Below are 23,545 nucleotides of genomic sequence, written 5' to 3' on the forward strand. Positions count from 1 at the left end.
CCAGTCCTCTGGCACCATGCCAGAGTCCAATGATTTTTTTGAAAGATCATTTCTAATGCTTCCGCGATTTCTGCCATTACTCCTTTCAGAACCCTAGGGTGCAGTTCATTTGGTTCAGGTGACTTATGTACCCTTAGGTCTTTCAGCTTTTTGATCACCTTCTCCCTTGTAATAGTAACTGCTCTCACTTCTCTTCCCTCATACACTTCAACATATGGCACACTGCTAGTATCTTCCACAGTGAAGATTGACGCAAAATACTCATTTAGTTCATCAGCCATCTCCTTGTCCCCCGTTATTATTTCTCCGGCCTCATTTTCTAGTGGTCCTAAATCCACTCTCATCTCTCTTGAGATCCATTGCCAACCTGATTTTCCCAATCAACCTGTATGTTGAAATCTCCCATGATTATCTTAATATTGCGCTTTTGTCACGCCTTTTCTATTTCCCGTTGTAATCTGTGGTCCACATTTAAGCTACCGTTGGGAGGCCTGGGTATAACTGCCATCAAGATCCTTTTACCCTTGCAGTTTCTTAACTCAACCCAACCCATGAGGATTCAACATCTTCCGATCCTACGTCACATCTTTCTATGATTTGATGCCATTCTTTTTCAGCAGAACCCCGCCACCCCCTCTGCTTACCTTCCTATCACTCTGATACAATATGTAACCTTGGACATTTAGCTCCCAACTACAACCGTCCTTAAGCCACGATTCAGTGATGACCATGACACCACATCTGACAACCTGTAATATTGCAACAAGATCAGCCACTTTATTTCTTTTACTCCATGCATTGAGATATAACACTTAGAGTACTGTATTTGCTACCCTTTTTGATTCTGCATCCCTAATGCACTGATACTCACCCTGCTGGATGCAATTTTGTCCTATCATCTACCTGCCCTTCCTGACAGTCTGACTGCACACTATCTTTGATTTTTTACCATCCGTCCTATCCTGAGTCCCTTCACTTTGGTTCCCACCCCCCTGCCAAATTAGTTTAAACCTCTCCAACAGCTCTAACAAACCTGCTTGTGAGAATATTGGTCTCCCTCGGATTCAGGTGCAACCTGTCCGTTTTGTACAGGCTATATCTCTCCCAGAAGAGATCTCATTCATTCAAGAACCTGAAGTCCTGCTCCCTGCACCAGCATCTTAGCCCCGCATTTATCTGCCAAATCATCCGGTTTCTACCCTCACTGGCACATGGCACAGGCAACAATCCAGAAATTACTACCCTGGAGGTCCTGCTTCTCCGTTTTCTGTCTAGCTCTCTAATTCTCTTTTCAAAATGTCTTTGCTTTTCCTTCCTATGGCATTGGTACCAATATGTACCAAGACATGTGGTGCTTTCCCTCCCCCTCCAAAGTGCTGTGGACGTGATATGAGACATCCCTGACCCTGACACCAAGGAGGCAACATACCATTCGGTGTCCTGTTCTTGTCCACAGAATCTCCTGTCTGTTCCCCTGACTACTGAGTCCTCTATCACTACCACTCCCCTCTTCTCCCTCTTCCCGTTCTGTACTATGGACCAATGCTCAGTGCCAGTAACCTTGTCTCTGTGGCATTCCCCTCAACAGTATCCAAAATGGTATACTTATTATTGAAGGGAATGGCCACAGGGGTGCAGTGCGCTAAATTCCTATTCACATTTCCATTTCTCCTGACAGTCACCTGCCTTCTCGCCTCCTGCCACTTGGGGGTAACTACTTACTTGTAACTCTGATCGGTTATCTCCACACTCTCCCATACAAGTTGAAGGTCATCCAGCTGCTGCTCCAGATCCCTAACACGGATTTCAAGCAGGTGCAGCTGGGCACACTTCACACAGATGTAGTTCCCTGGGAATTGAAGTAATTGGTTTCAATTGATTGTGAAGTCCTCCGGGTTGTATCGGATGCTGCTAAAGGTCTTCCGGTCACAGTTGACAAGATCAGGACAGAAACAGCTGCTGATCTTCTTCAGCGTATCTCCAGATACCTCATTGATACTGTACTCTTCTATCAATCTTATGCTCTTCTTCAGCTGTGCACTCTTGCCTGATAGATAGATATAGATAGATAGGTATACTTTATTGATTCCGAGGGAAATTGGGTTTTGTTACAGCCGCACCAACCAAGAATAGAGCGTAAATATAGCAATACAACATCCACAAACAATCAAACAACAAAATGCAAACTATGCCAGATGGAGAATGTCCAGGACCAGTCTATTGGCTCAGGGTGTCTGACCCTCCACGGGAAGAGCTGCACGTTCGATGGCCACAGGCAGGAACGACCTCCTGTGCCGCCCAGTGTTGTATCTATGTGGATGTCGCCGAAGTCCAACAGTAAAAAGTTCAATATCCAGTCTACAAACACGTTTCTCGATCGTAATATGACCCGGATTGCACCATCTGTTGTTAACCAGAACAGTAAGCACCCAACTCCTTTACGCTTACCGCTCTCAGTGCACTTCCGGTCAGCCCAAACGGTCTGGAAGCCGTCCATGGAAAAGTTTTGATCGGGTGTGTCCTTGTGCAGCCCTGTTCCAGTGAAACACATAACACTGCTCTCCTGAAATGTTCTCTGATGCCTGGCTAACGCCGTGAACTCATCCATTTTATTACCCACCGAACTCCTCTTCTCCATAAGTCTCTGTTGTCTCAACCCGGTCCTCTTTCCTCGACTTTGTGATCCTCCTCTGCATCCTCTGTGTGTTTTCCTCCGGATTTCAGCAGGGGTGTCCGCCGCTCTGCTCGCTAAACCGGCCGGCATTAGCGCAAGCAGCTGGTCCCTGGAATACACAATGCGACCTTGCTTCTGTCCTGCATGTCGGGATGTAACTATTTCCAGCGCTAAAAACCCAAATAAAACTCTCTCTACCAGCATGTTAGAGAGGGTGCAGCTTCAATGTGTTACCATGAGAAAAAATACAAAAAATAAGGTAAGTTAAAAAGTAAGAATCTGATCGGAACGGCTGTAACAGGCTGCATGCATGACCGGCACATGCGCACTTAGTTTGGAGAATGGTTGGAGAAAGAAAAGTAATCTGTGAATACTTCAACCAAATGTACTGAAACAATTCCACTGTGGTCACCTGGGCATCAATCAAGTGTGAGGAGAACCCTGTGCAGGGTCAACCCAGGGAAGGCTGCTGGACCAGACAATATTCCTGGCAGAGTGCTTAGAGGATGTGCAGACCAGCTAGCTGAGATTCTTACTGACATCTTCAACATCTCCCTGAGCAGCGCCATCATTCCTACGTGCTTCAAGGCCGCCACCATCGTCCCCGTGCCAAAGTCGTCTTTAGTATCCTGCCTCAACGACTACCGTCCCGTCGCACTCACATCCATCATCATGAAGTGTTTCGAGAGGCCCATCATGAGGCACATCAAGACCCTGCTGCCCCCCTCACTGGAGCCCCTGCAGTTCACGTACCGCCCCAACCGTTCAACAGACAACGCCATTGCCATCACCCTCCACCTGGCCCTCACCCACCTGGACAAAAAAGACATGTACATTCAAATGCTGTTCATAGACTTCAGGTCAGCATTCAACACAATCATTCCTCAGAAACTGATGGGCAAGCTGAGCCTACTGGGCCTGAAAACCTCTCTCTGCAACTGGATCCTAGACTTCCTGACTGGGAGACCTCAGTCAGTCCGGATTGGAAGCAGCATCTCCAAAACCACCACACTGAGCATGGGGGGGCCCCCCCAGGGCTGTGTGCTCAGTCCACTGCTGTTCACTCTGCTGACCCACAACGGTGCTGCAACACACAGCTCGAACCACATCATCAAGTTCGCCAATGACACGACCATGGTGGGTCTCATCAGCAAGAACGATGAGTCAGCATACAGAGAGGAGGTGCAGCGGCTAACGGACTGGTGCAGAGCCAACAACCTGTCTCTGAATGTGAACAAAACAAAAGAGATGGTTGTTGACGTCAGGAGGACACGGAGCGACCACTCTCCGCTGAACATCAACGACTCCTCCGTACAGATCGATGAGAACACCAAATTTCTTGGTGTTCACCTGGCGGAGAATCTCACCTGGTCCCTCAACACCAGTTCCATAGCAAAGAAAGCCCAGCAGCGTCTCTACTTTCTGCGAAGGCTGAGAAAAGTCCATCTCCCACACCCCCATTCTCACCACATTCTACAGAGGCTGTATTGAGAGCATCCTGAGCAGCTGCATCACTACCTGGTTCAGAAATTGTACCATCTCGGATCGCAAGACCCTGCAGCAGATAGAGATGTCAACTGAGAAGATCATCGGGGTCTCTCTGCCCACCATTACAGACATTTAAACCACATGCTGCATCCGTGAAGCAAACAGCATTATGAAGGAACCCACGTACCCCTCACACAAACTCTTCTCCCTCCTGCCATCTGGAAAAAGGCACCGAAGCATTCAGGCTCTCACGACCAGACTATGTAACAGTTTCTTCCCCCAAGCCATCAGACTCCTCAATGCCCAGAGCCTGGACTGACACCAACCTACTGCCCTCTACTGTGCCTATTGTCTTGTTCATTATTTATTGTAAAACCTGCACTGTTTTGTGCACTTTATGCAGTCCTGGGTAGGCCTGTAGTCTAGTGTAGTTTTCTGTTGTTTTATGTAGTTTTTGTATTGTTCATGTAGCACCATGGTCCTGAAAAACGTTGTCCCGTTTTTACTGTGTACTGTACCAGCAGTTATGGTCGAAATGACAATAAAAAGTGACTTGACTTGAAAGCCCTGGCAAGAAGCTTCGTGTACTGGCTGGGCATGCATAGATGAAGATATCACTCAATGTTTTATGGCAGCAAAGAATCCTAGTAGAGCCGATCCACAACCATGGCTTCAGTTGAGTACAAATTGACTCAATTTGGTGCTGAGGAAGAGGATTTCTTGGAATGTATGCGGGATGGTTTTTTGAACCAACATGTCGAGGAACCGACTAGAGAGCAGGCTATTCTGGACTGGGTTTTGAGCAATGAGGAAGGGTTAATTAGCAATCTTGTCGTGAGAGGCCCCTTGGGTAAGAGTGACCATAATATGGTGGAATTCTTCATTAAGATGGAGAGTGACATAGTTAATTCAGAAACAAAGGTTCTGAACTTAAAGAGGGGTAACTTTGAAGGTATGAGACGTGAATTAGCTAAGATAGACTGGCAAATGACACTTAAAGGATTGACGGTGGATATGCAATGGCAAGCATTTAAAGGTTGCATGGATGAACTGCAACAAATGTTCATCCCAGTTTGGCAAAAGAATAAATCAAGGAAGGTAGTGCACCCGTGGCTGACAAGAGAAATTAGGGATAGTATCAATTCCAAAGAAGAAGCATACAAATTAGCCAGAGAAAGTGGCTCACCTGAGGACTGGGAGAAATTCAGAGTTCAGCAGAGGAGGACAAAGGGCTTAATTAGGAAGGGGAAAAAAGATTATGAGAGAAAACTGGCAGGCAACATAAAAATGGACTGTAAAAGCTTTTATAGATATGTAAAAAGGAAAAGACTGGTAAAGACAAATGTAGGTCCCCTGCAGACAGAAACAGGTGAATTGATTATGGGAAGCAAGAACATGGCAGAGCAATTAAATAATTACTTTGGTTCTGTCTTCACTAAGGAGGACATAAATAATCTTCCAGAAATAGTAGGGGACAGAGGGTCCAGTGAGATGGAGGAACTGAGCGAAATACATGTTAGTAGGGAAGTGGTGTTAGGTAAATTGAAGAGATTGAAGGCAGATAAATCCCCAGGGCCAGATGGTCTGCATCCTAGAGTGCTTAAGGAAGTAGCCCAAGAAATAGTGGATGCATTAGTGATAATTTTTCAAAACTCGTTAGATTCTGGACTAGTTCCTGAGGATTGGAGGGTGGCTAATGTAACTCCACTTTTTAAAAAAGGAGGGAGAGAGAAACCGGGGAATTATAGACCGGTTAGCCTAATGTCGGTGGTGGGGAAACTGCTGGAGTCAGTTATCAAGGATGTGATAACAGCACATTTGGAAAGCGGTGAAATCATCGGACAAAGTCAGCATGGATTTGTGAAAGGAAAATCATGTCTGACGAATCTCATAGAATTTTTTGAGGATTTAACTAGTAGAGTGGATAGGGGAGAACCAGTGGATGTGGTATATTTGGATTTTCAGAAGGCTTTTGACAAGGTCCCACACAGGAGATTAGTGTGCAAACTTAAAGCACACGGTATTGGGGGTAAGGTATTGGTGTGGGTGGAGAGTTGGTTAGCAGACAGGAAGCAAAGAGTGGGAATAAACGGGACCTTTTCAGAATGGCAGGCGGTGACTAGTGGGGTACCGCAAGGCTCAGTGCTGGGACCCCAGTTGTTTACAATATTTATTAATGACTTGGATGAGGGAATTAAATGCAGCATCTCCAAGTTTGTGGATGACACGAAGCTGGATGGCAGTGTTAGCTGTGAGGAGGATGCTAAGAGGATGCAGGGTGACTTGGATAGGTTAGGTGAGTGGGCAAATTCATGGCAGATGCAATTTAATGTGGATAAATGTGAAGTTATCCACTTTGGTGGCAAAAATAGGAAAACAGATTATTATCTGAATGGTGGCCGATTAGGAAAAGGGGAGGTGCAACAAGACCTGGGTGTCATTATACACCAGTCATTGAAAGTGGGCATTCAGGTACAGCAGGCAGTGAAAAAGGCGAATGGTATGCTGGCATTTATAGCGAGAGGATTTGAGTACAGGAGCAGGGAGGTACTACTGCAGTTGTACAAGGCCTTGGTGAGACCACACCTGGAGTGTTGTGTGCAGTTTTGGTCCCCTAATCTGAGGAAAGACATCCTTGCCATAGAGGGAGTACAGAGAAGGTTCACCAGATTGATTCCTGGGATGGCAGGACTTTCATATGAAGAAAGACTGGATGAACTGGGCTTGTACTCGTTGGAATTTAGAAGATTGAGGGGGGATCTGATTGAAACGTATAAGATCCTAAAGGGATTGGACAGGCTAGATGCGGGAAGTCCAGAACGAGGGGTCACAGTTTGAGGATAGAGAGGAAGCCTTTCAGGACCGAGATTAGGAAAAACTTCTTCACACAGAGAGTGGTGAATCTGTGGAATTCTCTGTCACAGGAAACAGTTGAGGCCAGTTCATTGGCTATATTTAAGAGGGAGTTAGATATGGCCCTTGTGGCTACGGGGGTCAGGGGGTATGGAGGGAAGGCTGGGGCGGTGTTCTGAGTTGGATGATCAGCCATGATCATAATAAATGGCGGTGCAGGCTCGAAGGGCCGAATGGCCTACTCCTGCACCTATTTTCTATGTTTCTATGTTTCTATGTTTCTATGACTCCACTGGCCCAATCAACGGGTGTACCCATCTTGTCTAGGTTGATGCCAACTTCAAATGGCCAGAAGTATTACCTATGCAGTCAACAACAACAGAGGCTACCATTCAACAGCTGCTGCAGATCTTCAGTCGCTTTGGAATTCCATAAATGCTTGTTTCTGACAACAGCACTCAATTCAGTTCACAGCAGTTTGCTGCATTCCGCAGTTATTCCCATCCCTCACCCCCATATCATCCGCAGTCCGACAGCCAAGCAGAGAGGTCTGGATGCCTCCAAACAGTCACCTCTGAAATCAAGAGGGGAAGGAACATCATCCAAGGTGCTCAACACATTTCTACTGACATAGTGAATTACATCGCATCCAGGCCTTGATAGGAAGTCTCCAGTTTGAGCACTTTTGGGAAGAAAACTGCGCACAGTGTTGGAAACGATGATGCCACAGCATCCAACAACTGAGACAGCAGATGGTCAGGTGCACAAAGATAGCCACATCGACCTTGGTTCATGAGTGAAACCATTCAAGCCCAGAGCTGCAGTGTGGGGAAGATGGTATCACAAGGGGCAAAATCACTGGGTACCAGGTCAGATTGTCAAGCAGTTGGGAAGTGCTCCATGAAGTTATCATATCACTGGCATCACCACATCCACAACTGTAGCCATGTGCTCCTGGAGATTTAACAAGTTCATTGGGTAGATCTTCAAGTACAGAGCTGGACCTTCATTTCCTCCTGGAGGTGTTCACGTTACCCCAACTGAACCAACCACCAGCTGCCGCACAGTGGCGAGCACCACCACGACAAGTAACAGCTAGCAAACCACTGAGAAGGACTAATCGCCAGCATAAACCGGTTGTTCCTTTCCAAATCAATCCTCGGCTTAAGTCCTACAGGTGACCATCTTCAGGAGGGAAGTGTTACAGCGAGCCAAAGCAATCAGTACCTAGTGGTCAGCTGAAACCAAACCCAGGCTGACGTTCACTGATTGGTCATTGTTCCAGTCAAGGACTCAATTGTTCTGCAGTAAACCATTTAAGTAGTCGTACTGGGGTGTGTGAGTTTGGGTTGAGACTGGTGTAGTTTTACTGAATAAAGGGTTATTTTGAATTCCAACTCGTTCTGTTGGCTGGCTTCGGGTCTCATCAGTAGTTACAGGTGAGCAAACACAACAAAGCTCAATCCCAATCTTCAGTGTTCGCATGTCCTCACTGTGTCTGCATGGGCATCCCCTGGGTGCTCCAGTTTAGGGTCATAGAACACTACTACACAGAACCAGGACCTTCAGACCATCTAGTCTGTACCAAACTATTAATCTACCCAGTTCCATCAACCTGCACCCAGACCATAGCCCTCCACACCAGTCCCATCCAAGTTTCACTTAACCGTTGAAATCAAACCCACACCTGCCACTTGTGCTGGCAGCTCATTCCACACTCTGTCCACCCTCAGGATGAGAAGTTCCGCCTCATGTTCCTCTTAAAAATTTCACCTTTCACCCTTAACCCATGACCTCTAGTTGTAGTCTCACCCAACCTCAGTGGATAAAGCTTGCTTGCACTTGCCTTATCTATACCCTTCATAATTTTGTACACCTCTGTCATTCTCCTTCACTCTAGGGAATAAAGTTCTAACCTATTCAACTCGGGCCTTCAAATCCCAGCAACATCTTTGTAAAATTTCTTTGCACTTATTTACATCTTCCCTGCAAGTAGGTGACCAAACCTGGGCACGATACTCCAAATTAGTCCTCACCAACGTCTTACACATTGATCTATGAAAGCCAGTGTGCCAAAAGCTTTCTTTACAACCCTATCTACATGTGATGCAATTTGCAAGAAATTGTGAATCTTTATCCCCAGATCTTTCTATTCTATCACACCCTCAGTGCCCTATCTCTCACTGTGTAAGACCTAACTGGTTGGTCCTCCCAAACTGCAACACCTCACACTTGGCTGCATTAAATTCCATCTGCCGTTTTTCAGCTGGCCCAGAACCAGATCCTGCTCTGACAGTCTTCCACGCTGTCCACTACACCCCCAACCTTGCTGTCATCTGCAAAATTGCTGATCCAGTTTTCATGATGTGTGAGTTTCCTCCCATATCTCAAAGACTTGTAGAGTTGGTAAGTTAATTAGCCAAAGTACTTTGCCCCTATGTGTAGGTTCGTGATAGAGTCTAGAAGGAGTTGAAAGTAATGTGGCAAGAATATTAAAAGGAGGATCTAGAGAGCAAGGGAAAAAAAGGAGGAGGAGGAGGATGAGAGGTAACAGCAGAGGTGTACAAGATGGTACGAGGCATAGATCGAATGGACAGCTAGAAACATTTTGCCAGGGTAGAAATGGCTAATATGAGGGGGCATAATTTTAAGGTGATCAGAGTAGAGTAGAGGGGAATGTCAAAGGTAGTTTTTTTTAATGCACTGCCGGGTGTTGGTAGAGGCAGATCCATCAGGGACATTTAAGAGACTCTTGGATGGGTGCATGGATGATAGATAAATGGAGGGCTCTGTGGGAGGGAAGGATTGGGTTGATTTTAGAATAGGTTAAAAAGTGGCATGCATCATGCTGTCCTGTGCTATAATGTATTGTCGAATTATTGAGTGTTTGATGCTGATGCAGACTGGGTGGGCTGGTGGGTTTATTCCCATGGTTTATAATCTAAAACTGAGTGCCACTACATTGTGGTCTGTAGCTCACACAGGAAATTCTGCAGCTGCTGGAAATCTTGAACAGGTCTGGCGAAGGGTCTTGGCCCAGAAGGTCAACTGTTCATTCCCCTCCATAGACACTGCCAGACCTGCTGCGTTCCTCCAGCATTATGTATGGACTAAGGGTCACTACACCACCGCCCCCCCAAAATCCATAAGAGTTCAGAGCAGAATTAGGCCACTTGGTCCATTGAGTCTACTCCACCATTTCATCATGGCCACTTCTCACCCTTCTCAACTCCTTCTCCTGCCTTCTCCCCTTAACCTTTGATGCCCTTACAAATCAAGAACCTGTCAACTTCTGCTTTATATACCTAATGACTTGGCTTCCACAGCCCTCAGTGAATAAATTCCACAGATTCACCACCCTCTGGCTGCACAAATTACTCTTCATCTCTCTTCTCAATGGACGTCTCTCTATACTGAGGCTGTGTCCCCTGGTCCCAGGCACTCCCACTGTAGGAAACATCCTCTCCACATTCACTCTATCTAGCCCTTTCAATATTCGATAGGTTTCAATAAGATCTCCCCTCATTCTTCTAAACTCCGGAAGGTACAGCCTCAGAGTCTTCAAAAGCTCCTCGTACCTAGGATGATTGTCATGAATCTCCTCCAGACTCTGTCCAGCGCCAGGCTCTTATCTTAGATAAGGGGCCCAAAACTGCTCACAATACTCCAAGTACAGTCTGACTAATGTCTAATAATGCCTCAACATTTCATCCTTGCTTTTATATCCTAGTCTTCTCGAAATGAATGTTAACATTGTATTTGCCTTTCTTACCACTGACTCAACCTGCAAGTTAACCTTTAGGGAATCCTGTACCCAAATCCCACTGGCCTTTGAATTTTCTCCCTGTTGAGGAGTTGCACAATGCTTGCACTGTGTGAAGTCACAATGGTGGCTGTGAGAACAATGAAAGATGGTGTAGAAAGACAGGATAAGTACTTTATTGGTCTACACAGACATACCACAAAGGTGGCATTTAGAGGAGGAGGCAACTCACAGAATGGTGGTGCGGTACAGGACGTGCTAAAACATCACCTGAGGGGTTTTGGGGAGAGAGTGCTGCTTAAGTCTGGCTGAAATCCAACTGACAGATCTGTTTGTAAACACGAGATTCTGCAGATGCTGGGAATACCGATGGAGGGTCTCAGCCCGAAACATCGACTGTTTATTCCAGCCAGTTAAGTTCTGCCTGACCTGCTGAGTTCCTAACAGATCTGTTGGGAGCTTAGTTCGAGATTCAATCTTGTTTAATATAATTTCCAGTACACAAGTGTAAAGGAGAATGAGGTAATTGAAGAGCCTTCCTGTCTGCTGCAGTGCAGTTTCCGTACCAGGCAGTGTTGCAGCTCTCTACCCTTAACCAAGACGGCAGCAGAGCCCGGCCACCCATTACACCTCCCTCTCTGCAGATCTGCTCATTACTTCCAGTATAATCATTCTGCACTGTTGTAATCAACTGATCTGTGTGAATAGTATGTAAATCAAGGGGTTTTACTGTACCTCAGTACAGGTGACAACTGAATACCTGCTCTCCAGTACAACAGGGTCAAGGACCTTCACTCTGTCCAACCTGGCAATTTTCTATTTGGCCATAATTTGTATTTCTAGAGACACTGAGCATAGAAACAGGCCCTTCAGTCCATCTGGTCTGTGTTGGACTGTTATTCTGCCTCCTCCCATTGACTCTCTCCTGAACAGTAGCCCTCCGTAACCTTCCCATCCAAACTTCCCTGAAATGCTGTAATCAAACCAACAGCCACCACTTTCCCCGGCAGCTCTTTCTACACTCGCACCCTCCTCTGAGCTTCTGTCCTTCCCTTCCCGTTTGTTTTTGTTGTGTTTTAAGGTATTTTAAAACAAAAATAAAATACTGTCTTCCGGGTTTCCACCCGAAAAGTCGACTGTGCCCTTTTCCTAGATGCTGCCTGGTCTGCTGAGTTCCTCGGGCATTTTGTGTGTGTTGCTTGGATTTCCAGCATTTGCAGATATTCTTGTTTACTAACTTTCTCGACTGGAATGCAGTGAGCTGTCTCCTCCCTTTCCCAGGCCACCTGGGCCTCCTCGTATCCTCTGAAGAGGGCTGGGCAGTTGCCCTGGATGGATCCACTCCGGTCGTGGAGACAGGCCCTGTAGATCAGTGTGGAGGGCCCCAAACTCAACTTCCAGTGCAGTTTATTGTCATCCAGCCATACACACATGGGACAATGTTCTTCCAGACCAACATGCACAACATAGTATATTTAAGTCACATATACAACGCAAAGTTATATTACCACAAGTAAGCAACAAATAATAAGGTGTATTTATGACTCAGGTTAAAAAGTAAACAGTATAACTCTGCTGCGGCTTCCTACATGATGATACCTGGGTGGTGACAGGGAGTTCAGTAGTCTCATGGCCTGAGGTAAGAAGCTGTTTCCCATCCTAACAGTTCTTGTCCTCATAACTGCTGCCTGATGGTAGGGGATCAAAGAGATTGTTGGATGGATGGGAGGGATCATTGACCATGTACACAGTGCTCCTGATAAATATCTCTGACGGGTGGAAGAAAGACCCTGATGAAGTTTTGAAAGGGAGAACACAACTACAGCTGTGGAGATCCCTGCTGCACCTGATGACCCTATGATCTCCGTCTCAGAGGCCGATGTTAGACTGTCTTTAAAGAGGGTGAACCCTCACAAGGCAGCAGGTCCCGATGGAGTCCCTGGTAAAGTTCTGAAAACTTGTGCCAACCACCTGGCAGGAGTATTCAAGGACATTTTCAATCTCTCACTGCTACTGGCGGATTTCCCACTTGCTTCAAAAAGCAACAATTATAACAGTGCCAAAGAAGAATAATGTGAGCTGCCTTAATGACTATCGCCCGGTAGCACTCACATCTACAGTGATGAAATGGTTTGAAGGGTTGGTCATCACTAGACTGGACTCCTGTCTCAAATACCATCTACAAATTTGCTGATGATACAACCGTTGTTGGTAGAATCTTAGATGGAGGCGAGAGGGCGTACAGGAGTGAGATATGCCAACTAGTGGAGTGGTGCCACAGCAACAACCTCGCACTCAATGTCAGTAAGATGAAAGAGCTGATTGTGGACTTCAGGAAGGGCAAGACAAAGGAACACATACCAATCCTCAGAGGGATCAGGAGTGAAGAGAGTGAGCAATTTCAAGTTCCTGGGTGTCAAGATCTCTGAGGATCTAACCTGATCCCAACATATTGATGCAGTTATAAAGAAGGCAAGACAGCGACTATACTACATTAGGAATTTGAAGAGATTTGGAATGTCAACAAAAACACTCAGAAGCTTCTATAGTTGTACCGTGGAGAGCATTCTGACAGGCTGCATCACTGTCTGGTATGGAGGGGCTACTGCACAGGACTGAGAGAAGCTGCAGAGGTTTGTAAATCTAGTCAGCTCCATCTTGGGTACTAGCCTTCAAAGTACCCAGGACATTTTCAGGGAGCGGTGTCTCAGAAAGGCAGTGTCCATTATTAAGGACCTCCAGCACCAAGGGCATGCCCTTTTCTCACTGTTACCATCAGGTAGGAGGTACAGAAGCCTGAAGGCACCCACTCAGTGATTCAGGAACAGCTTCTTCCCCTCTGGCATCGGAATCCTAAATGGACATTGAACCCTCGGACACGAACTCACTTTCTTAATGTATATTATTTCTGGTTTTTGCATGATTTTTAATCGATTCATTATACATATACTGTAATTGATTTACTGATTTTTTACTGCTATATTATGTATTGCATTGAACTGCTGCTGCTAAGTTAACAAATTTCACTACACCTGCCAGTGATAATAAACCTGATTGTGATTCAGAGCAGACTGATCTCCCACTCACAGAATTGGCTGCCTGAAGGTCGGGACCGTAGGGATGAAGCGCAGCCATAGCTGGAGGAGCAGCCTGTTGGAATACTCAAGTGATTTCAATCTCTTGAGTTCCAGGGACACCCCAGATTCCTTGGACAAGGACTCTCTGGTAGACAGACCTCCTCTGGGGACCCCTAAATGCCAAATGGCTAAACAGGCTACTAGAACATACAACAGAACAGCCCACCATGTTGTGCCACACCAATTAAATCAGTAGTCAAATGGCTATAATTTACCGAATCCTTTCTGCCTACACAATGTCCATCTCCTTCCAATTTCCTCACAGTCGCGTGTCTATTTAAACATTTCTTGGAAGTCTCTAATGTTTGCTCAGCGCTGCCCTCAGGTGTTCATTCAGTGGAAGAACAAGCTGGACCAGGACAACTTCAGAATCAGAATCAGGTTTATTATCACCGGCATGTGGCGTGAAATTTGTTAACTTAGCAGCTGCCGTTCAATGCAATACATAATCTAGCAGAGAAAATAAATAAAACATAATAATAAATAAACAAGTAAATCAATTATGTATATTGAATAGATTAAAAATTAACGTGCAAAAACAGAAATACTGTATATTTAAAAAAAGTGAGGTAGTATCCAAAGCTTGAGGATTGGTACATGTTCCTTCATCTTACCCTTCCTGAAGTCCACAATCAGCTCTTTCATCTCACTGACGTTGAGTGCCAGGTTGTTGCTGTGGCACCATTCCACTAGTTGGCATATCTCACTCCTGTATGCCCTCTCGTCTCCATCTGAGATTCTACCAACAATGGTTGTATCGTCAGCAAATTTATCGATGGTATTTGAGCTATGCCTAGCCACACAGTCATGTGTATACAGAGAGTAGAGCAGTGGGCTAAGCACACACCCCTGAGGTGTGCCAGTGTTGGTCGTCAGCGAGGAGGATGATGTTATCACCAATCCGCACAGATTGTGGTCTTCTGGTTAGGAAGTCGAGGATCCATTTGCAGAGGGAGGTCCAGAAGCCCAGGTTCTGCAACCTCTCAAGCAGGATTGTGGGAATGATGGTGTTAAATGCCGAGCTATAGTCGATGAACAGCATCCTGACATAGGTGTTGAGTTGTCCATGTGGTCTAAAGCCATGTGGAGAGCCATTGAGACTGCATCTGCCATTGACTTATTGTTCAAAGTAAATTTCAGAATCAGATTTAATATCACCGACGTATGTCATGAAAATTATTGTCTAAGTACATATATGTGCCGGTTGGTAGTGAGGTGACATCTGCACTGGACTTCAAGACGGATGGTCGTGAGTTCAATCCCAGCCGGGTCCCAACCTGGGCAACAGTGTCTGTGCGGAAGAAAGGCCTGGCAATCTACTTCCGTATCTTGCCATGAAAACCCTGTGGACCCTATGGTCCATGAGGTCACGAAGAGTCAGACTCGACTTAATGACTGAACAACAACAACATGTATGTCACCATATACAACCCTGAGATTCATTTTCTTGTGGGCATACTCGGCAAAATCTATAGATTAATAACCATAACAGAATCAATAAACGACGGCCCAACCAGCACCAGTGGTGTTACAGGGGTGCCCAGTCAGTGTTGAACTCTTTAGGGATTCCAGCTCCCGATTTTTCCCTTGGGGTTTACCCCCATGAGTACATCTTCCCCATGACTGCGTATAGCCACAGGGCAGCGAAGGTTTGAGATCAGAGTGACCCACCAACAACAGCTGACAAGCCCATTTGCCTGAAATGACTGGTTTTGAGGTGCCAGTAACCTGCCTTTGCCCCTTCTCCTGTCAGTAGAAACGGTTCCACTGGGCTTAGTAGCTAAGCCACATGTGAAGGTCAGGAGCTGGACTTGGTTGTCAGAGGCTATTTGAGATGCACACTACTAAAACATAGAAACATAGAAAACCTACAGCACAATACAGGACCTTCGGCCCACAAAGCTGTGCCGAACATGTCCTTACCTTAGAAATTACCTAGGGTTACCCATAGCCCTCTATTTTTCTAAGCGCTATGTAACCACCCAGGAGTCTCTTAAAAGACTCTATCGTTTCCACCTCCATCGCCGCTGGCAGCCCATTCCATACACTCACCACTCTCTGTGTAAAAAAACTTACCCCTGATATCTCTGTACCTACTTTGAAGCACCTTAAAACTGTGCCCTCTCATGCTAGCTATTTCAGCCCTGGGGAAAAGCCTCTCATTATCTTGAACACCTCTATCAGGTCACCTCTCATCCTCCGTCGCTCCAAGGAGAAAGGGCAGAGTTCACTTAACCTATTCTCATAAGGCGTGCTCCCCAATCCAGGCAACATCCTTGTAAATCTCCTCTGCACTCTTTCTGTGGTTTCCACGTCCTTCCTGTAGTGAGGTGACCAGAACTGAGCACAGTACTCCAAGTGGGGTCTGACCTGGGTCCTATATAGCTGCAATATTACCCCTTGGCTCTTAAACTCAATTCCACAGCTGATGAAGGCCAATGCACCATATGCCTTCTCAACCACAGAGTCAACCTGCGCAGCAACTTTGAGTGCCCTATGGACTCAGACCCCAAGATCCCTCTGATCCTCCATGTTGCCAAGAGTCTTACCATTAATACTGTATTCTGCCATCATATTTGACCTACCAAAATGAACCACCTCACACTTATCGGGGTTGAACTCCATCTGCCACTTCTCAGCCCAGTTTTGCATCCTATCGATGTCCCGTTGTAACCTCTGACAGCCCTCCACACTATCCACAACACCCCCAACCTTTGTGTCATCAGCAAATTTACTAACCCATCCTTCCACTTCCTCATCCAGGTCATTTATAAAAATCACGAAGAGTAAGAGTCCCAGAACAGATCCCTGAGACACACCACTGGTCACCAACCTCCATGCAGAATATGACCCGTCTACAACCACTCTTTGCCTTCTGTGGGCAAACCAGTTCTGGATCCACAAAGCAATGTCCCCTTGGATCCCATGCCTCCTTACTTTCTCAATAAGCCTTGCATGGGGTACCTTATCAAATGCCTTGCTGAAATCCATATACACTGCATCCATTCGGAGGGAGGAGAAGATGGCGGCGCAACGCAGCGAGCGTGACCGTTCCAAATGAATATCAATTATGTGTAACTAGGGGCCGTGCACAATCCGGATTTGATATAGACAGCTGTGAGAAGTGCAGAGGAACATCTGGATTAACTTCTGAAATACCTGCTTCGCTGCCGTTGCTACTGCGTGGTCGAGAATCTCAGGAGACGAAGGCCCCAAATCCTCGACTTTGTGTATCACCTGTTGCTGGGACCGGAGTTGAAGCACTCGGCAGAGATGGTGCTCGGTGTCGAAGAGGAGGTCGGAGGCTCGGAGTTTTTCAGATGGACTCGGAGTTGGACTGTGGTTGGATGCTTCCAGGGTGCTGCACCGGCAAGTTGGCGGCGCTGGAGGTTTACCGTCTGCGTGAGATGTTGGGACTTTCGAGAGACTTTGAGATACTGTGCCATGGTCTGTTCTTATCAAATTACGGTATTGCTTTGCACTGTTCTAACTATATGTTATATTTATGTGGTTTTTGTTAGTTTATAAGTTGGTTTGTCATGTGTTTTTGTGATATCATTCTGGAAAAACATTTTATCATTTCTTAATGAATGCATTACTAAATGACAATAAAAGGGGACTGTGTGTCCTCATAATCATAATCTACAGCTCTATCTTCATCAATGTGTTTAGTCACATCGTCAAAAAATTCAATCAGGCTCGTAAGGCACATCCTGCCTTTGACAAAGCCACACTGACCATTCCTAATCATATCATGGCTCTCCAAATGTTCATAAATCCTTCCTCTCAGGATCTTCTCCATCAACTTACCAACCACTGAAGTAAGACTCACTGGCCTATAATTTCCTGGGCTATCTCTACTCCCTTTCTGGAATAAGGGAACAACGTCCGCAACTCTCCAATTCTCCAGAACCTCTCTTGTCCTCATTGATGATGCAAAGATCATCGCCAGAGGCTCAGCAATCTCCTCCCTCATCTCCCACAGTAGCCTGTGGTACATCCCATCCAGTCCTGGTGACTTATCCAACTTGATGCTTTCCAAAAGTTCCAGCACATCCTCTTCCTTAATATCTACATGCTCAAGCTTTTCAGTCCACTGTAAGTCATCCCTACAATCGCCAAGATCCTTTTCCGTAGTGAATACTGAAGCAAAGTATTCATTAAGTACCTCTGCTATCTCCTCCAGTTCCATACACACTTTTCCACTGTCACTCTTGATTGGTCCTATTCTCTCATGTCTTATCTTTTTGATCTTCACATACTTGTAGAATGCCTTGGGGTTTTCCTTAATCCTGTCCACCAAGGCCTTCTCATGGCCCCTTCTGGCTCTTCTAGTTTCATTCTTAAGCTCCTTCCTGCTAGCCTTATAATCTTCTAGATTCATATCATTACCTAGTTTTTTGAACTTTCGTAAGCTCTTCTTTTCTTCTTGACTAGATTTTCAACAGCCTTTGTACACCACAGATCTTGTATCCTACCATCCTTTCCCAGTCTCATTGGAACATACCTATGCAGAACCCACGCAAATATCCCCTGAACATTTGCCACATTTCTTCCGTAGGTTTCCCCGAGAACATCTGTTTCCAATTTATGATTCCAAGTTACTGCCTGATAGCCTCATATTTCCCCTTACTCCAATTAAATGTTTCCCTAACTTGCCTGTTCCTACCCCTCTCCAATGCTATGGTAAAGGAGATAGAATTGTGATCACTATCTCCAAAATGCTCTCCCACTGAGAGACCTGACATCTGACCAGGTTCATTTCCCAATACCAGATCAAATACAGCCTCTCCTCTTGTAGGCTTATCTACATATTGTGTCAGGAAACCTTCCTGAACACACCTAACAAACTCTACCCCATCCAAACCCCTCACTCTAAGGAGATGCCAATCTATATTTGGGAAATTAATATCTCCCACCACAACAACCCTGTTATTATTACTCCTTTCCAGAATCTGTCTCCCTGTCTGCTCCTCGATGTCCCTGTTACTATTGGGTGGTCTATAAAAAACACCCAGCAGGGTTATTGACCCCTTCCTATTCCTAACTTCCACCCACAGAGACTCCGTAGACAATCCCTCCATGACTTCCTCCTGTTCTGCAGCTGTGACACTATCTCTGATCAACAGTGCCACGCCCCCACCTCTTTTGCCTCCCTCCCTGTCCTTTCTGAAACATCTAAAGCCTGGCACTTGAAGTAACCATTCCTGCCCCTGAGCCATCCAAGTCTCTGTAATGGCCGCAACGTCATCGCTCCAAGTGCTGAACCACGCTCTAAGCTCATCCACTTTATTCATGACAGTCCTCGCATTAAAATTGACACATCTCAAACCATCGGTCTGAGCACATCCCTTCAGAGAGTGTGAAGTGTCATGGATATAGGTAGGAAGGGACTGAACTGGGGGGATAAAACAGAGTCGAGGTAGGCCACTGTGAATTCAGTGGGGCAGGAACAAGCTGAAACAGTGGGTCTACCTGGGCAAGCGGGTTGTGGATCTTGGGTAGGAGAGAGAAATGGGAGCTGCAGGATGCCAGAACTATGAGGTTGGTGGCAGTGGATGGGAGATCCCCAGAGTCAATAAAGTTGGTGATGGTGTGAGAGACAATGGCCTGGTGTTCCTTAGTGGGGTCCTGTTTGAGGGGTAAGAGGTGTCTTTTCCATCTCTCACCTCATCTCCTCACCTATCCATCACCTCCCTCTGGTGCTCCTCCCCCTTTTCTTTCTTCCATGGCCGTCTGTCCTCTCCTATCAGACTCCCCCTTCTCCAGCCCTGTATCTCTTTCACCAATCAACTTCCCAGCTCTTTACTTCATCCCTCCCCCTCCCGATTTCACCTCTCACCTGGCACTTCTCTCTCTCCCTCCCCTCTGCAACCTTTTAACTCGACTCACCTTTTCCCCTCCAGTCCTGCCGATGGGTCTCCACCCGAAACGTCGACTGTACTCTTTTCCACAGATGCTGCCTGTCCTGCTGAGTTCCTCCAGCATTTTGTGTGTGTCGCTCAGATTTCCAGCATCTGCAGATTTTCTCCTGTTTGCCTTTCTATGAATTGGTCACATGGGTGTAGTTGTGTGACACAGTCTCATTGGGCCAAGGGACCTGTTACTGTGCATTATCTCCAAATAAAATAATGAACTTTTAAAAAATCTTTGGAAACGTGTTATAGGCAGGTGACTGAGTAAGGAAAAGCCATGACAAAAACAGGCGGGGAATTTAAATTCCCAATGCCACAGCCATGTAGCAGTTAGCGCGATGCTTTTACAGCTCAGGGCGTCAGAGTTCAGAGTTCAGAGTTCAATTGTGCCACTGTCTGTAAGGAGTTTGTATGTCCTTCCTGTGTGTGCGTGGGTTTCCTCCAAAAGCTCTGGTTTCCTCCCACAGTCCAAAGATCTACTGGTTGGTAGGTTAATTGGTCATTGTAAATTGTCCTGTGATTAGGCTGGGGGTTAAATCGGTGGGTTGCTGGGCAGTGTGGCTTTAAGGGCCAGAGGGACCTGTTTTGCACTGTATGGCTAAATCATTTTTTTAAATAAACAAGACAAATGATTTATTTGCAAGAGCATCTTTAATGAGAAAGCCGAGCACAACAGACTGAGGAAACGCATATAACAGCAGCATTGCGATACGGGTATGGGCCCGAGCATTGGTTCAAGTGGCCAGAATTCACCAACACCATCAGTTAATAAAAACTACAGCTGAATTCAGAAAAATCAATCCGAGTTGTACAATCACACAGCCTCACGATTACTCCTCTCTCACTCTCGATCACCACTGACCGTGGGAACCAGAGTGATAGGGCTGAGGATGGGCAGTTGGTGTACAAGTCAATGCAGTTTACAGTGGGACTGAGGGCAGACAGGCAGATGATAGGGCAAAATGTCAGTCAGTGGGAAGAGTTAAAGTGTGATGGGCAAAATGGGAAAGAGTGATGAACACAGGACTGACATTTGAATACACACAGTACACGGAATAAAGTAGATGATCTTGTAGTGCAGTTAAAGATTGGCAGGTATGATGTTGTGGGCATCACTGAGCCATGGCTAAAAGAAGATCATAGTTGGAAGCTTAACGTTAAAGGATACACCTTGTATTGAAAGGTCAGGTGGGTCGGCAGAGGGGTTGGTGTGGCTCTGTAACAAAACATTGAATCAAATCCTTAGAAAGAGGCGACATTCAGAAGATGTAGAATCCTTCTGGGTAGAGTTAAGAAACTGCAAGAGCAAAAAGACCCTGGTCAGAGAGATATACAGGCCTCTGAACAGTAGCCAGGATGTGGGATACAAATTACAACAGGAGAGAGAAAGGGCATTTTATAATAGTCATGGAGGATTTCAATATGCAGATAAACTGGGAACATCAGATTGGTGCTGGATCCCAAAAGACTGAGAGGGAATCTCATTGAAACCTATCAAATATTGAAAGGCCAAGAGAGGGTGGACATGGAGAGTCTAGGACCAGAGGGCAGAGCCTCAGAATACAAGAACATCCCTTTAGAATAGAGATGAGGGAGGAGTTTCTTTAGCCAGTGGATGGTGAATCTGTGGGATTCATTGCCAGAAATGCCTGTGGAAGCCAAGTCATAGAGTATATTTAAAATGGAGCTTAATGGGTTCTTGGTTAGTCAGGACATCAAAGATTACGGGGAGAAGGCAGGACAATGGGGTTGACAGGGATAATAAATCAGCCATGATGGAATGGCAGAGCAGACTCAATGAGCCAAAGGACCTAATTCTGCTCCTGTGTCTTGTGGTCTTATGGGTATTCGTCCAAGACAAGGGTTCAAATCCCACTACAGCAATTTGAGTCAATACTTTTGAAACTACTGGATTATTTTTTGATTAAGAACTGTGTTGCTCAGGAGATCTGCCATCCTCACCTGGTCTCGCCCAAGTGTGAGGACAGACCAGTGAGGATTCTGGAGTGGTTGATATAGCCAGTGAGGCCCATGTTCAGGAAACACTGCAGCCTCTCTGCTTTCAACATGGCACTCCAGTGAAGGGGCTGTGCCCCTGCCCAAGTCCAAGTCCAATGCAGACAGAGAGAGAATGGGGGATCTGTGGTGATTCTCATGCAGATTGGGAGTGCAGCTGAGGTGATGCTCGGTCTCAAAGTCTTCTCTCTGAAATGAAAACAAGATGCACACTGATCAACGTAGCCTTCTATTCCAATGAATAGTATAACACAGGAACATGCCCTTCGACCCACCATGTCTGGCCTCACCATGATGCCAAATCAAAATAATCTCTTTCGCCTGTACATTCATTGATACACCTGTCTAAAATCCTCCTAAAGGCCACGATCGTATCTACCTCTCCCACCACCTGCGTTGTTACAGGCACTCATCACTCTGTGTGAAAAACCCTTCCCCACACATTCACTTATTCCCTTTAAAAAACATTCCCCATCTCACCTTAAAACTCTGCCCTCTAGAAAACAGAACATAGACCAGTCCAGCACAGGGAGAAGACTTTCAGCCCACACTGTTGTGCTGAACTAAATAAATTAATAGTCAAATGGACAACTAATCTAATTCCTTCTGCCTACACAATGTTCCTATCCTTCCATTTTCCTCACATTCCTCTGCCCATCGAAATGTCTCGTAAAACTCACTAATGTTTCTGCCTCTACCACCCACCACTCTCTGTGTGAAAAACCTGCCCTTCTCATCTCCTTTGAAATTGCCCACCCCCACTTTAAACGCCTGCCCTCTGGTATTCGACAGATCAACCCTGGGAAAAAGGTACTGTCTGTCTGCTCTGTCTATGCCTCTCATAATCTTATAATAGTGTTCTTGACATTTCTACCATAGAAAAAAAACAGTTTTCTCTGCCTATGCCTCTCTTATTATAAACCGATCAAAAACACGAGATGTAACTGCAGATACTGGAAATCCAAAGCTACACACACACACAGTACTGGAGGAACTCAGCAGGTCAGACAGCATCCATCGAAAAAGAGTCAACAGTCGCTGTTTCAGGCCAGGGCCCTTCACCAGGACTGCATCCTCCCCAGCCTCTGATCCTCCACAGAAAATAGCCTCATTCAATTCTGCCACTGTCTCCAAGGAGTATGTTCTTCCCATGACCGCTTGGGTTTCCTCCCAGTGCTCCAGTTTCCTCCCATAGTCCAAATTAGGTTAATTGGTCACATGTGTGTAATTGGGCAGTGTGGGCTCACTGGGCTGGAAGGGCCTGTTGCCTCCAAATAAATAAATATGCCATCCAGGTGAATGTCTTCTGCACCCTCTCCAAGGCCTCTACATCCTTCAGTGGGTGGAATAGAACTGTGCACAGTACCCCGGGAGCAGCCTGTCCAAGGTTTTATACAGCTACAAGGTGACTTCCTGACTCCAATATTCTAGGCCTAAGGTTCCCAACCCGGGGTCTGCGGAACCCATGGTTAATGGTAGAGCTCCATGGTATCAAAATGGTTGGGAGCCCCTGTTCCAGGCCCATGGCAATATGTCTTCTTTACCACTCTCTCTGCTTGATTCCCACTTTCAAGGAAAGGTGGATTTTGATCCCAGTACTTAACTGTACATTCTGGCTTCCTAATAACAGGAGGAGGCCCATCACTTCGGTCCTGGCTCCTTGGAGTATAGTGCTCAGTCTAGTGACAGTGAAAATCTG

The sequence above is a fragment of the Mobula birostris genome, chromosome 3 (genome assembly GCF_030028105.1).
Source record: "Mobula birostris isolate sMobBir1 chromosome 3, sMobBir1.hap1, whole genome shotgun sequence".
Classification (NCBI taxonomy): Eukaryota; Metazoa; Chordata; class Chondrichthyes; order Myliobatiformes; family Myliobatidae; genus Mobula; species Mobula birostris.